Source organism: Vanacampus margaritifer, chromosome 2 (assembly GCF_051991255.1).
Source record: "Vanacampus margaritifer isolate UIUO_Vmar chromosome 2, RoL_Vmar_1.0, whole genome shotgun sequence".
Taxonomy (NCBI): domain Eukaryota; kingdom Metazoa; phylum Chordata; class Actinopteri; order Syngnathiformes; family Syngnathidae; genus Vanacampus; species Vanacampus margaritifer.
In genome coordinates this window covers 35899229-35916218 of record NC_135433.1, presented here as the reverse complement: position 1 = coordinate 35916218, position 16990 = coordinate 35899229, and the positions used below count along the sequence as shown (strand labels likewise).

Here is a 16990-nt window from a genome sequence, read left to right as displayed (position 1 = left end):
TCGTTAAAATGAAGTTTTGACGTCTCTACCCGTCAATGGCAGTAAATTAGTTAAAATTCAAACGTGCCTAGTGCACACAGGCAGAATGAGGAATGACAATCCTGCAGTGACATATTAGGAGATTAGTTTCCCATGCTTCCAGCCCTCCAAGCTCATCTGCTCGGATATCGTGACACTAATCACCTCATTTCAAACCTGCTGTGTTTGCTTAGGAAATTGCAGCAATGCAGTTGGTGACCTTCTGTGACAAATATAAACTCAATGTTACATATAAATGTGATGCCACTTAGGTGCACGTCGGTTATACTGTGCGGTTTAAGATGCCTGCAGACGTCCGCCTTTCCTCTCATGAAACAGGAGATGTATCCACTGGAGGAAAAAATACTTTGACTTCTTTGAGCGTTTCTTCTTGCCTTTTCATTCTCGAGGCATTAATGATTCATAAAAACAAGACTTTTTGATTAAAGTATCAAAAGGGAAAAAAGTGAAGTCTAAGAGTGGATTTCAGAGGGGAGACTTGCCACATCTAATTGGACTGTTCTTTGACAGCTTCAAACACTCAGAGGGACTAAAGACAATGAGACACAGTTGGAGTTCCAAGCACATAGAGCTGGGCTGGGACAGTCAGCACGCTGCCACTCAAGGACACATTTATTAGATCAATGTTGATCATCTAGATAGACGTTTAATAATGAACGCAGACCCTAGGGGATTATATGCAGTACAAAGCTGAGGCAAAACAAACATGGGCATCCAACTGTGGTTGACCATAATTACCACAAAAGTTATCTTTTCAAACATGCACACACACGCACACGTAGGCTCAGCTTTGCCTGCCAATGTTCTGCTACAAACCCAATTACAATTATATTCGGCGTTGCATGCTCCTCAGGGGTTGGAGTATCGATGATTCATTTTGTGTTTTATCAAAGAAAGAAGAGTGCCATTAAAAAGAGATCAGTCAGCCACCAGGCATGAGGACTCGGCGACTAATTGCCCATTCATCAAAAAGCCTCCTCAAGTGGATCGCAGGGCTGAAATATCGCGCATGACAACTGAACCACAACACATTAATTTCAATATTGATGAACTTCATGCTCTGAAGCGTGCCCCTCTGTGAAGAGTCTCTGCAGGGACTGGAAAATGCACAGATGCACACACCTGGACACGTGCATTTGCAACATCGCGTTCTCTTAACAGGGTAAGGTGACTCTAACCTTGTTGGAGGTGAAGAAGCTCACCAATTTCATATGTGCATTTGTTATTCAATAATAGCATATGATTTTGTAGTTATTTATTTTTAGTTCAAGACATAGGTATAGGCCAGGGCAGATGTCAGCGACCTTTCCTGTCAAAAGAGCCATTTTAGCTCAAATTAATAAGCAAAAATCTGTCTGGAGCTGCAAAACATTTGAACATTGTAAAGAACTAAACATGTTTGTGTTACCGTAGCCTAATGTACTGAGGATTTAAGAGCTAATTAGAGCCGCACCATACCATAACAGAAAAAGATGCAGTATTCAATACTTTGAAATTCATTTTCTTCTACCTTTCATCTTCTGTTTTTTGTATAATTTTTTTGTAGTCGTTTTTCATACTTCACTTTTCATACATCTTTTCTGCCTTTGTCAGATTTCTGACATTTTGGGCAGTTTTATGGACATATTGTGATTTTCTGCCTCTCTTCTTTCTTTTTTTGTGGACATTTTATGGCTATCAATTTTCTATCATTTTTGGCAATTTTGTAGCCGTTTTATAGCAATTTTCTGCTTTTCCTCTTCCCTTTTGGGCATTTTATGGTCACTTTTTGGATAAATTATATGTTTCAGTTTTCATAAATGTTTAAACTTTTTTGCTTTTCTGTTAAATGTCTGACATTTTTGGCAATTTGATGGACACTGTCATTTTCTTTCTCTTCTTCCTTTTTTGGACATTTTATGGCTATTTTTTTATGCCCTTTTTCATCATTCATATCATGTTTCTAACACTTTTGGAAATTTTGTGGACATTTTATAATAGTTTTTGGCTTTTCCTCTTCCCTTTTGGGCATTTTATGGTCACTTTTTTGACATTTTCAAAAACAAACTTTCATCTACCTTTGTCTCTATTTTTCTATCTTAATTAATTTTGACATTTTTTTGAATATTTAATTATTATTATTTTTATTTAATCGGTAATTCATTTAAATAATATTTTATCGAACAAATAAAAATAAATATGTAAAAACAAAATTAATTTATACTGGTATAGGGTTTACTAAAGAACAAAATGAACAGGAAGAGCAGACTTTTTATTGAATCTGGCTCTCTTCCCCTTTAATTCAGAAGGTGCGTTCTTATATTCCTGATCTCCATGCAGTTTATGGAAGTGTTCCTTTAGTTTTGCTAGGTAGCTTGTTGTGCTGGACTAGAATTGCTCAACTTGGCATTGTAAATCATGCAGTTAGGACGCTGACTCCCGTCATGCCAACTCAACTCAACTCTATATTTATGGTGCACTTTAAAACAACCACTGCTGTTAAGCTTAAGATGGAATCCAGGGGCAGCACATACAAAAAACAACAGAGGCTTCAGAGTTGAACCCTGTGGAACACCTTATGTTCCGTTATACATGTGGATTCATATTGCACATGTTTGTCCGACCACTTTCTTTTTTTGCTTGACACAGTTAGTAGGAAGGGATTGCAATAATAAGAAATCACACGACATACCAACACAACAGCCGCAAGTCGACTACTGAGCGCACCAAATTCCCTGCAGCATAGATAGGCCAAGCAATGTAGCGTGATGACCTCCAGCCAATGATGGCCGAGCGAGGCATGTCATCACAAATCATGTGAGCAGGGTGTGCGTCTTGACTTCCGCCAGACCCCTGAGACTGACTCACCGAAGCCCAGGGGTCCAATCGAACCCAGGCTAACAACCACTGCTCTAACCATTAATCGTGTTGTTTATCAATAGAATTTGGCAGAAAATCGAACAAGTATTACTTTTACTGCTGTGTTTTTTTAACTCTCTGTGGGGTCCTGACACTTCATCAGCTTGGCGGTGATATCAGCAAATCTGTTGTAAAACAGACTCTTAAATCGTTTCACTTTACAACATGTCCAGCAGGCTTTTATAGGGATTGAAAACTGGTTTCAAAAGATACTAGACTCAAATGTCTTGTCGCTGACTTTGACTCAGCAGCTATCAGGAGTCACACAGATGAAGCATTTTGAGCTCCATCCGTCTGCCCCCGTACAGCATACAGCGATCTCGCTATTTCATCCATCTTATGATGCACCCTAACTAAGACGGTTTTTAGATCTGTCACAGAATTATACATGCTGTTTCTCATTCTTACACACAGAGATGTGAACATCCGTATCTTTGCTGAGAATTCATCCATCTCTGCATCTCTCTTTTTCTAGCTCGGGCAATTTTGACCATTTTCCTGCCTCGTTTTTCTGAACTGCTGCATCAGCTGGAGCTAAACACTAAACCCTTGCCCTGAGGCAGGGAAAAAGAGGCAACCATTGCGTGTTGTGTGGTTACTGTGCAGCTTCAGTTAAAACAGGCATTAAAAGAGTCACATGTGGGTTTGATGGAAGTACACATTAAAAGCAGACAGATATGAAAGGAGCAGTCAAAGTCTCAGATGGTGCCGGATGTGTAGCTGATGATTTTGATGAGGCTATGCACCACGTCTTCCATGTCTAGAAGCATGAAACTGCTGTGTCAACTTGAGCATGAAAATAAGACTTTAGAGTACTACAAGACTTGGACAATATGTTAATTAGATATCCTCTATGAAGCAACTGCGACTAAATAGGCACCACAGTGACGTAATGTTGGTGGTCAGCATCTGCCACAACTCAAGCCTTTGCGCTACACCAGTCCTTGGACCTGAAGCATGACTTGGAAGCACCATTCCAATATTGAGCCTTTTAGGCCCTTCAGGGCTAATGTCATGCCAAAGAAATCTCAGCCATTACATGGTGTGTCATATGCCAGTTTTTGGCCAGTATATTATGCATATGGCCGATGATAATGTGCACTGACAGCAACAATAGCTGTTAAATTATGTAGCGGACATGGGGCATTAGGAGGAGTATCAAAGGGAATTTAATTTGTGTACTGTATTCATTAATGAGAAGTGGGAAGGCACTGTCACCCACAACAACAGCCGCTCTGAAAATATACGCAACAAAAATATCAACGCAACACTTTTGTTTTTGCTCCCATTTTTTATTAGATAAACTCAAAGATCTAAAACTTCTTCCACGTACACAATATCACTATTTCTCTCAAATGTTGTTCACAAACCAGTCTAGATCTGTGATGGTGAGCACTTCTCCTTTGCCGAGATAATCCCTCCCACCTCACAGGTGTGCCATATCAAGATGCTGATTAGACACCATGATTAGTGCACAGGTGTACCTTAGACTGCCCACAATAAAAGACCACTCTGAAAGGTGAGCTCTGGCCACTCTGAAAGGTGGTGGGGACCCAGAAAACCAGTAGGTATCCACCCCCACCCCCCAAACTAAACAAAACTGCACCTTTGAGAGTGGCTTTTTATTGTGTGCAGTTTAAGGCATACTTCATCACAGCAAATAAGTGCTTATTATGCTTTAATTCTACATGAGGAGGGGAGAAGGTCAACAGATCCTCCACTGAAAAAGGGTCTCCTTCCAAAATAACATAAAAATCGTATTCACATTTTCCATTTGTCTATTTTTTCTTATTTTTTTTGACACAAAAAAACAATCCAGGGAAATATGTCTTTTTGACACGTTAACAACATTAAAGCAGCCGCTGTTGTTTTAAGGCATTTTGGATTTTGGGGCGCTTAAAGCCTAATAGTTAAAAATAATAATAATCAGTACAACTATGGCAATGAGTTTCGCACACAGCTAATGCACGAGACCCACAGTATGATCCGTTCCCCCACCCATGCTGAGACCTGAGACGGTTTGCATAACGAAACATGTACAGTACATAACTAAAAGCATATTTTCAACCAAAATTTCGTTCGTAACTTGAAAAGTTCATAAAAAGGGTCGTTCGTAACTCGAGGTTCCACTGTACCACTTCCTCCTGTGTAGATCAGATATTTTCACCTAGGAGTGCACTCACTTTTGTTGCTGCACCATGCGGTGTCCAAAACGCTTACAAAGCCTCACCTTCACTTATTTGAAAATCTGTTGAAACGGAGAGTTAGTACAGTGGTACGTTGAGGCAGACGCTTCCAACATGATCCCACTACATACTCTAAGCCAATGGTAGAACCCAGGGTGGATTTGTAGACATTTTGGTCTGGTAAATGGTCTTATACGCCAGCATGGTCCTAGCTATCACTAAGCTAGCTGGGGATTTTATGTCTCTGTTGCTATGATAGCGTGAGACACCGACAGCAAAGTAACAACAGAGGCGTTGATACACTGTCGAGATGGGTTAAATTGACTGAATTAACAATTTACAGTTTCATTTAATATATAAATTTAATATATTCCCATACAAGTGAAAACACTTCAGGGTGTACATATTTATATAGGGATTTAATCAGACAGCAATTGTCCTTACTTTTCTGCTTAAGAAATGTTGTTCTCACACCACCTACGAGAATGCTCCTGCCTGGATTGCCTCCCCCAACATGCTAGGCCACTGGCATGAAGTCTCTCAGACTTTGCATGTCAGTCCCTACAAAGGAGATCTGCGCTGTAAGCACTACCAGAATCCGTTCATCATTGTCATACAGTAATTCAGTATGTAATGTGTCTCAAAGTCCCTGAGAAGCAGCGCGACAGACAGTCTTCTGGAAACAACTCCAGCCAAGTCAGTGTCCTGTAGGAGAAGCTATTTAACACAGGAATGAGCCAATTACCTTTGTGTAGTGGGCACATTTACAAAAGGATCTACAGAATTCCTAAGGTGTTTGTATGTCAGAGGTGGAAGCATAATACTGGAGGCTTCTTTTCAAAAATCGGAAACAGACACTCACATATCTGTGGCTGATGTGATAACATGCAGCTGTGCAGATGAACATTACCACCAGCCCATGCACACACCTACGTAGCAAATCCTTCCTCAAGCGCATATACCATGTCACAAAATTACTGGCAACGATAAATGTGAAACAAAAAACAAACACTGTGATAAACTCACCAAAAATTGTAACTAAAAGCTGTGCAAGGATGTTAAGCCCTTATTTCAGTGTTTTGTTTTGTTTTTTTAAATCTTGAATGTCAATTGGTTCACTCTTTGTTGCACACAAAGCCATGTTAAACTCTTCATAAACAAAATTTCAATTCATGTGTCTGTGTTTGGAATCAAGCAAGACTAAGGGAATTTAAAATTGCACATCCATTTTGGGTGAAATGTGTGCATTAAAATGTACTTTTCAAATGCTAGAGGACAGAAAATGAGTAGTCTTGGGTTCCATCATCATAAAATATACATATAAATGTAAGTAATATAAGCTCACATGAACATCACTTGCACACCTCAGTCCCACTCCATGATGACTCTCCAGGGCCTGTTCTCCTGAAAATATAGTGGGATACGATATAAAAAGTAATGCACTGTAATTACGAGAAAAAGAAGAAGACATTATGTCCTAACTGCTTTTGAATTGCGGTAAATTATTGTTCTATTGGTCTAGCATGTTTTTGGAGTGGCCCGTGTCAGGACTCGTTCTTTTGCGGTGCGATGCTGTGTGGATTTGAGAAGTTTGTCAGAAAATATTCAAATGTAATATACTAATACTTCAATTTGTATGCTGTTTCATACCCATTATTCAGCTTTGTTGCCCAAGTAGGCCTACTTCTAAGTGGACAATTTGCAAAAGGTAGTGTACATGCTGTACCTCTGAAGCAGCTAAATCAATATGTCATCCGCAATGTATTTGTTTGCCATCTCATGGGGAATTACAATATATGTCAACTAACAAGAAAAAGGTCAAACTTGTTTGAAATCTTCCTCCTATCTTCCTTCAAATGTTTTGGTTCACTTAAATTGTACATCTCATCAGTTACTCTACAGGAAACGCTCGAATAACATAATCCAATTGATGCAAATTCAAAGTCTTTTTTTTTCCCCCATTCGGCAGCCTTCTCGAGTCAAGATGTTATCATCATCCCTCTCTTTTTTTGTGAAGTTGTCAGGAGACAAGAGGAAGGATCAAAGGAAAGAAAGTTGAAGCAAAGTGAAATCCAACACCAACCAGACACAACCCTCCACCCATAGAGTTACAAATCCAGAATCTTTCACCAACCCCAGATTAAAACCAGATGAATTCCAACAGATTAGGGAGACAGCAAGAGACCAGAGGAAAGACTAAAGGAAGGAAGGAAGGAAGGATAGATGAAGCAGAATGAGATCCACAAACACCAACCTCCACTGATTCAGCGACCAGTGGGAGAAGGAAATTCCTTTTGAGTTTCATTAGATGCTGGTTTGGTGGATCTGGCATGCATGAGAACCTCCAACAAAGAGGGGAGCCGTCGACCTCGGCCCGACAAAGCAAGCTCAGACCCCCAGGCCACGGCAGCACCATAACAGAAGTTACAGAAAATAATTATTCCATTAAAATAGTACTGCAGTTTCTGAAACCCACTATTTGATAAGAATGCAATCAACCCACTCGATGATTTAATCTAGGCGAGCCTGGAACTCAAACTTAATTAGATATTTCCAATAAGGTTCTGAAAACTGTTAAGAGCAGTAATCATTAAGGTGGCACTCAATTCCTGGCTCATTATCAACATGACATCAAAAATAATATTGTCACTTTGGCTTGCTGATCCTATTCTTCATCCAATGTCAGCAAATACAAAAACATACCAGAGCAAAAGTGGCACAAGCTTTCTAGGGCTGTCGTTAAGCGACTTTCTGGTCCTCATTTTCAACGCAGTAGGAAGAAATTGTAAATACACTGAGAATACAAACATCCCGCCCTGAGCGTCCTGCTGTCTTTCTCAATAGCAGCGTCTCCCGTGAAGGGGAGATGTTGTACTTTTATCGCTGGAGTCCTCCTTCATCTCAGCCACCCAAATAACCATCCGACTCAGAGCTGAATGCGCCTCCCGCCGATCCAATTCAGTGATATTTGGAACACGGACCGCCAACAGGTAGCAAATACAGGATGTGCTTTTGTCCTCAGTGAAAAAAAAAACAGATACGCATTTGAATATGTATGACTTTTCAAGCCCGTGCGATTGTTCAGGGTGTACCCCGCCTACTGCCCGAAGGCAGCTGTGATAGGCTCCAGCGCCCCCCGTGACCCTTGTGGTGATGGATGGATGGATGACTTTACAAGCATGGATAAGATGCGAACCACCATGCGCATTGTAAGCAGACTGAAAACAATCCGACCGTGACCGACAGCGTCACCATCTGAAAACGGCCCCCACGGATGAAAAACACTGCTCCGTTCAAGCATATCCTCCAAATGACCGTCCGTCTAAATGTCTCGGCACAACTCGGGATGAGGTCGCCATGTCCCGGTCTAACCCCAAGCTATTGCGTCATGGGACTACAGCGGGCTTGATGCTTTGTAACGAAGCCTAGGCGGACCTTTGATGAATTCCCGGCTTTTACAAGGGAGCATCGGCAATCATCTGTCTTCACCTCCCTTGATTGATCACCATCAAAAAGGAGGGCTAGGAAACACGTTCCCCGTCATCTTTCACATCTATGAGAATTTCAAATGGAGCAGCACGTATGGGTGAAAAAGCACTCGTCAGTCACTCGCCTTGAGTAGGTAATTGGAGAAGATATAGCGGAGAATTCGCTCCCCGCAAAGTCACAGTCAAGTCACAAGCCTTTCACTTTGCCGCATGCTCGATAAAGCTTTTACAATGTTGCTGTTCCTGGGAATCATGAAGGAACTGAAGGGATTGTAAGGGCTCTGAAATTCCTTATTTCCTTCCCTATATGAATCAATTGCAAAGGGAATACTAGCATTATGTTATCGCTGGCCCTTGGGGAGAGCTCATGTCTTGATCACTCAGAATTTGTTTGCCGGTTCCTGGGAGGCTACGCTGTCTGATTCATTCCACGGCATTGTCAGCTAATGAATGGTGCATGTCCATCGGCTGCCACACACTCGGTCTGGTGAGAAAAGCCCCCAAGGGTGCTCATCTTGGGGGTTCTCCCACTCTCGTTAGGACGGAATCAAAGGCAAGTAAAGGCTCATTGATCATTCACCACATTTTCTGTGTGCTTTTGCCACGATTGGGGGAGGAGCGGTTTTCCAAATACCAAATGATGATCAGTAAACTTTATAAAGGCTGAATCACTGATGGGGTCTGATGGGAAAGGCGTCTACTTGTCTTAGAACGGTCTTTAGTAGCTATTTCTGCTTCCCTGGCAAAACATTAGAACCAAGGCAGCAACTTTTTGAAGCACACACTAACATCTCTCACTTTCTTCTTGACATCACAGATACACTGTATGTTCTTATATTCTTTTTTCCCCGTAAGATCGTATTTCAGCCATAGCCATTGCCTGCTATAATGTTTCTTGTCATACCATCTTGTGCATAGACATGTGTAAGTGTAGTTGACACGGAATCAGCAGCACCGCTGCACATTCCAGCCAAAACTGAAGAAAAGTTGTTTCCACACAATTGGCAGAATTCTTAATGATCAATAATAGTACATCACTGAATAATTTCCTATGTTGAATAAGATGTTTAAAAGTGTCTCAAGACACGTGCATATGAAGAATCAATAACGGTAACAGTTGGGATGTTGTGGTCTCATTTACATTTTAATTAATTTAGTCTTGTTTGTATCTTTACAACACACAAGGAGTTTTGTTTGAATTTAATCGGGTATTATCTCCGTTGGTTCTGTGAAGGAAGTTGAATTGATGACTTGTTTTATGCTTGCGGTAATGGAATTTTTTTTTTTTTTTTTGTGGCAAGGTACCACTGTATTTGAGAGACGGTGTGTTATTTTTTGTTGTTGTAATTTTCTGAGGTTATGGAGCCCTGAAAAAAAATGGTTGCTGCCAAATGCAGCAGCTAATGGAGATCTGAATAAAAAATGAATCATTCGATTACTATGCCCTAGTGGCATGCTGGAGTTTAACTGCAGAGCCCAGATAAAAGCAGATGATGAAGCGCTTGTCACTGCCATTACGCTAGTGAGCCGTAAACTTGGATGGCACAAACGATATAAGTATCGTCTCAAAGCGAGGGGTCAGGGTGGCGGGGGAGTCATTACATTCTCGACTTGTGCCTCCAGACTGTGTTTAAAAATGTGTCTTGCTTCCATCCTTTCTTAGATGTCCACTTCAAATGAGGTTTTGCGTGTCCGTTTCATCGGTCTCTTGGCCACACCTCATTTTTTGCTTCTCTTATAAATATCCTTATATAGATCGTGTCTAAAATTGACCTGCTCCTCTTTTTAAATACCCCCCTCATGTACCCCCAGGAACTTGTTGGGCTAAATTTGTAAAAATAAAAAATTAAAAAAAATACTGAATGCTGACACACACCAGGAAAAAAATCAGTGTGCATAAAATATGACTTTTCATGTAATGTTTTACAAACAAAACACTAAGCAGAGAAGTACAAGCTACATGAAAAGTCACGCATTCCACACGCTTCGCTTCATAACACTTAAAACAAGCAAACGGAGTCATGACATTGACACACAATCGCAGCCTGATGCAACGCTGATGTATAATACATGAGCTTTCCACATACATAAACATGTCTGGCACTGATCAGAGTCTTTACAGTCGCTTTAGACCCTTCATATGCATGTATATGTATATGTGAAAACATTCATTTGCCACATTAGTTTTTATGTGTTCAACAACGGGCTTTCAGTGCACAGCTTTCCCTCTTGAGAATTGACCCAGCTTTCAGAGTTGAGTGTATCAAAACCTCTCTGTGCCCCCTGTAACATCAACAAATTATATATAGATGTGGCAGACCCACTTTTCGTGCTCTTACAAAGACATAGTACAGGGCGGGCTGCAATAATCGATATAACCTGACAAAATAGGTCATAAATCCAAGCAAATGTATTTCCCAGAGGCTCAATAGAGTCCTATGGTGCCACAAACATAAACGTTAATAGGTGCTCTTGTGGAGAGCGTACAAATGAGCTTTTTTTGCACAAACACAAGCAGCTCACATCCTCTAGATATGAGGCGAAGTACTTATTAACAGCGACTTCTAGGGTCGCATAATAAATGGAGGCAATCCGGTGGGGCTTTTGTAGCCGATCAAGCTCATTAGAGACGCGATGAACCGAGCGGAAACAGCATATATGGGCGGTGAGCAGGTAAAAATGTTCTGGCCCCGGAGGGCTGGTGTCGCTGTTCGGTGTGTGTGACAGTCAGTCAGTCCGTGGGCTGCTGTTCCTCGCTTTCCTGTGACGGCTGCTTGTAGACAAGCGGGATAGATGGGGGGGACAAGCCGTCTGTTCCGAGTCCTCTCTTGCGCGTAAAAGCAGTCCAAAAGTGGCAATCCTCTCGTGCGTTATACAGTAATCGTTTATAATCAATAAATGTCTGATACATCGACGACGTACGAATATAGCAGGCTGTGCATCGCCGAACGGTTTTAGAACATAACCCAAAGAAGATGGAACAGATCGAGTGCGCCATGTGTGCATGTCTCTATTAACAGTGGATAACAGTTTATTTGGATTCTGACCTTCATTGAAATGAAACGATCACACCGATCAAGCATTTAAATAGAAAGTGACATCGAGTTGGGACAATTCGCAAATACGCAGCGTCAAAAACATACATTAAATTGCAATTAAATCACTATAGGTTAACGTTACACAAAGTATCCGCACCGCATCTTAATTTAAAACGATTCATTTCCAACAGAGTGATGATAGGAGCAGACAGAAAGAGGCGAGAGTCCCAGAATTTCTAACGAGAGGAAACTGGGTCCGATCCTCAGTCAGCCTGACCTCTGCTAAACATGCTGATATGGACAAGACGACGTGCAATTAGTTGGACAAAGTGGCCGTTAATTTACCTTGGACGAGATCTTGGTGTAATAGTCTCAAGTTGCTTCGCTCGCGTCAGTATGCCCCGCTCGATCCTCTTCTCAGTCGCGCAAACCTGAGACCAACCAACAGGGACGCGCGCACACACGGGCTCACTCGCTTGCTCGCTCGTGCTCTCGCTCTCTTTCCCCCTTTCCTCTCGACGAGCACGTCTGATAATTGAGCGTTCATATTCTTTAAAAAAAAAAAAAAAAAAGTGTGTCGGGGGGTTAAACAGAGGCGACTCTTGTGAACTATGAGATGCTCAACCGTCAGAATGTTAATCCTACATCACCTTTTCATTATTATAATACAATGAGTCCTAATAATGAAACCTTTTTGGGTGATATGTTGAAATCCTGCTGCTCTACTTATTAAGCTATTTTCACCTCATTAAATGTTCCATCCGATCCACCCATCCATTTCCTTAACCACTTATTCCTCACAAGGGTCGCTCGCGGGGGTGCCGGAGCCTATACCAGCTGGCTTCGGGCAGTAGACAGGGTACACCCTGAACTGGTTGACAGTCAATCCAGGACATTGAAATGTTAAATTTGGAATAATAATATTTACGAGGTGTGTCAGAACAATACCAGGACTGGTGTCACAACAATTTCTAATTACAAACTACAAGCTTCCCCTTCAATAAGGGCAAGACAAACAGCCAGCGTGTTGCAAGAGATCCTGCTGCAATTGCTTGGTTCAGTGCGCAAGAAGAGGTGAGAATATGATTTCTGTTTTTTTTTTTTTTGTTTCATGTCAAGAGACATTCCTCCAACAGAACACGACCACATATGTCGCTTTGACATGAGCCAAATTGCGACCAAGTGTCACGTATTGTAGTTGAGCGACACGTATCGGCCATGTAAGAAGCACAACAAAAACAGTAACCTGAACCATAACAGGAGTTACTGAGACTCAAACTAGGGTCTTCTGGTCGGAAGACGAGCATCTATCTGACTGAGCTAACAGGCCAGTACTTGTTGACTACATGTTTTGTAACGTCAACCGTACTACAACCTCAGCCTCTTCCTAACCCCAACCATTAGTATCTTAAAAGTGACGACAAATTGCCGTCAAGAAGGAGCATGCACAGAACGTACCAACGTCTTGTGGCGTGGGGAAGCTGTGGTGGAATACGCTCTATTTGATCGTATTTTCCTACATGGTAAAATGACCAAATTGTTTGAAGACTTGTTGTGTTTCAAGTCTGTCTCGTTAGGGTTTTGTGTCCACCTGCTCTTGTCAGCTCCCTCCCTTTAGTCTACCAATCAGCTTGTCCAGATGTGCCTCGTTAGTTTGCTTGTATTAGTTGATCATTACGTCTGTTTGTGTTTGTTCCCAGTTCAAGTCATGTTGAGTCTTGTCCCATGTGTTTGTAATTTTGATTCTGTTTTTTTTTTTTTTTTTTTACTGTATTGATTTTGTGTGTGTGTTTTTTTATTCCATGTTCTGGTTTACTTTGCTTTTATTTCTTTTGAGATTAAATTTCCTTTTTTGAGTGCAATCCTTTATGACCTCCCTGCATTTGGTTCCTCAACCTCACGCTCGATCTTTGACAGTGAGAGTTGTGGCACGACATCTCATGGCCGCTTCACCATACTTCTGTTCACAATACCCTGAGCATCTGACAGTTCCTGGCCATATACAACATCGCTATGCTGGCGCGACCTCCCAACTCACCAATTCATTGTGATTTTGTTTTTTTCTGCTTTGCCATGCTCAAGGTATCCATCATGGAGATCTGTTTTAGAGACATGGATCAAGATAGCCGCAACAACAGAAATGAGGGGGATCCTGGAAGAATCCGTGCAGGAAGACGTGGCAAACAAAGCCCGTAAAGTGGGTTAGGTTCCAAGGAGTTGACTTCAAAGTAGGGGATGTGTAGTAAGCCTAGTAAATGTCATGTTTGGGTTCTGTTTTTCCTTGTGTGTCTCCCTTGGTCTTGTTAAGTGTAATCCTGCCCTTCCTCGTGTCAACCAATCAGTGCCCTCAGCCACTTGTGTCTTGCCCCTGGTGTGTCTTGTTGTGTCGTTAGTGTGTGTATTTAGTCTCCTGTCTCACCTCTGTCTGCGTCGATTCATTGTCATTTTTCTCCTGTCATGCTGCCAGTTTTTTGCCTTGTCCTCCCCACGTTTTGTTTTACTGCCATTTTGAGTTCGCTTTTGTTTTAAATAATTAAATTCCTTTTTTGTACATCACCTCTGCCTCCTTGCCCTGCTTGGGTCCTCCACCAAACCCCTTGACAGTAAAGGTTTATTAATTCAGAAATTTCAAGTAAATATCACTCCCCATTTTTCCAGTGTAATTTGTGGTTCGAATTTATAATACATATTTCTGACAAACCTCAAAGAATAGGCATGCAATAATAGTTGTTTATGCATAATCATATACATTTATATTTTCATGCATCTCACTGACATTCTACTATTTTGGAGCTTCTCTCGAAGCTAAATAAGTTAACAGAAATATTAGAAAGAGATCTTAGCAAGATGCAATGCACCCCATTTGCCAGAATCAGTCAAAAGTGAGCATTATTTTTTTTTATTTTGGGCTAAAATGAACAAAATTGTCAGACAATAATCATCGACTTTATTTACTGAAACTGAAGCAAAGACTCAAGGTAGCTACAAATATAAATTGGAATTCATAATATTTGACCTATACGCTATGTTAGCATGAAGACTGAAATGCTGATAGTGACAACTCAGTACTAATTCACAAGCTGACCTTATTGAAAAGAGCACTTTGTGAAAACTACAGTCAGGTCAGAGAAGCACCATTTTTTATTTGTGTAGTTTTTTTATTTTGAAAGTTCACCTCATTCAAATGTGTCGCCACACATAAAGTAGCATTCCATGCTTTATGCTGACTGAACTTTGACATCGGTATATTATAAAGGTGAATTGTAGAGTTTAAAATGTGAATTTTTAAGATTTTCTACATTGTGCGTGCTCCACCAATGCCCACATGAGTACAAAAAATCCTGACGTTTTAACTGTGACCGCGCCTATCAGCTTGTATCTTCCCTTGACGAACACACCACATTTTCTCTTAGGCGTAGGGAAAAAATGAACTTTTTTCAAGAATAACCACAAAAATCTGCTATTTTCCAAATAGTTTTGGACTGTATGTTTATACACAGTTCTCATTCTCTATTGGATACTAAAGTACAGTGATACCTGTCAGTTTTGCAGATCATTTACATAGGCAGAAAATGTGCCTATTAAAATTTGTAGTAAAGTATGTAAAACAGCAGAAAATGGTTTGGAATCAGAATTTGTGAACATTACAGCCATGAACATTGTAGCAATTAAGTGTTTCTAGATGGTCACATTTGTCAAAAATAACAATAAAAACACAATCTCTCTCTAATTATAAGTGAAAATCAACCCTTTATTATTGCTTTTCTGCAATTAGCCAAAGACCAGAGCAGGTTGTACCTCACCTCTCGTCCAAAGTCAGTTTACAGTAAAAATTTCCAAGTCAGGGCGATCAGGGAGATGACGCTAAAAACATAAATGCCCTTTTCCAAACTTATGCCCATTTAATGTTTTGGTCAGTGATTAAAAAATATTTTATTGATTCACTCGCCAGCTGAAAACAACAGGAGATGTACTCATTAGAATGTTCAGTGTTTGTCACAAAATTAAAATGGTATGTAACCACAAATGTGCTTATCAAATGGGTAATCATAACCAATAAAAGTTACAAGGATTCGTTAACTCATTCACTGTCCTTAATTCATAAAAAAAACCTTTAAAAAAAATATATTAAAAATTAGGGGCAACAGGCGATTAAAATTTGTCATCGTAATTAATTGCATGACTTCACTAGTTAACTCCCGATTAATCCCAAATTTTATATCTTTATACCACTTTCCTTTCTTTTCTTTGGTCCTTCCTCGGGTCTCCTGACGGCCTCACGACTCTGGCTGGAAGTGTTCGGTTTAGGTGAACGGTATGGGATTTTTTGATAGGTTTTAGGTGAACTAATGAATACACACACACTCGCACGCACGCACACACGCACATACACCTACTCATCCACATAAAAAAAAAAGGAGAGCAATGATGATGACATGTCAAATCGGTAAAATTACCGAATGAACAATACTGAGCTCTCCAGAAAAAAATTAAAAATAAAAAAATTGTATCTGTTCTTAATGTACAATAAAAACATTCTAGGTTTTCATACTCTTGTCAAAAAAGTGGGGGGGTGTTAAACTAATAGAAATAGTTCAAATGAATTTTTGACGTTTATAGCCGTCATTGGCAGTGAATGAGTTAATAATGAAGTGTGTCAATTGTGAGTAATCACAAGCTTTTAAAAATGTGTTTTATTCACAATCTGTCCCAATCTGGCATCCGAGACTCTATATACTCTTGTCAGTTCTACCTCATGCATAATTAACTCTGCTTATTCTTAGATCAGCTACAAACAATCAATAGGAATGACTTTGTGTTGCTGAGGTGATGTGTTTTTATTGTAGGCACGGTTAAATTACGAGGATTTAAAGAGAGTCGGTTTGTCTTTTAGAGATGACATCCTTCGGACTGTCAAAGCATGGATGATATCCAACACAGAGCGGCTGAGGAAGCCAAGGTCAAATCAGTGCAATTTAGTTTTGGGGTGTTCTGCCAGGTGCCATTTTCAATTAATCATTCAAACTTTCAGAGATTTTTTTTTCTTCGAAAAATTCCCAAAGAGGAATTTAGCTAGCCTCGGACAAATACTTTATAAAAACAAGAATTATATTAATTTGGTTGTTGAGGACAAATTTATGTAGGCTACTTGCGCTTTATCACCTTTAAATCATCATCATTCCCCAATTGAGTGTATGGCTTGTCAACCAATAAATTTGCCCAAAACTGTGCGCACAGAAAAAAAGAACGTTGTACTGTTCTGGGGTATAAGTAAGGTATGATAAAATCTCAATGCTCTCACAACATTCTGGAGCAAAATGTGTTGACGGTGTCAGAAAGC

At 40.4% G+C, this 16990-nt stretch overlaps 1 protein-coding gene across 1 annotated transcript in view; it reads right to left on the bottom strand.

The window, feature by feature from the left end:
• cdh24b (cadherin 24, type 2b) overlaps positions 1-13137 on the bottom strand; it is a 216280-nt gene extending 203143 nt beyond the window's left edge. Inside the window, exons 1-3 of the mRNA XM_077557222.1 lie at positions 13108-13137; positions 11995-12199; positions 6469-6527 (exon numbers count right to left, since the gene is read on the bottom strand). The gene's annotated coding sequence lies outside the window, so the exon portion shown is untranslated. The remainder of the gene's footprint in view (positions 1-6468; positions 6528-11994; positions 12200-13107) is intronic.
• Positions 13138-16990: the final 3853 nt, after the last annotated feature.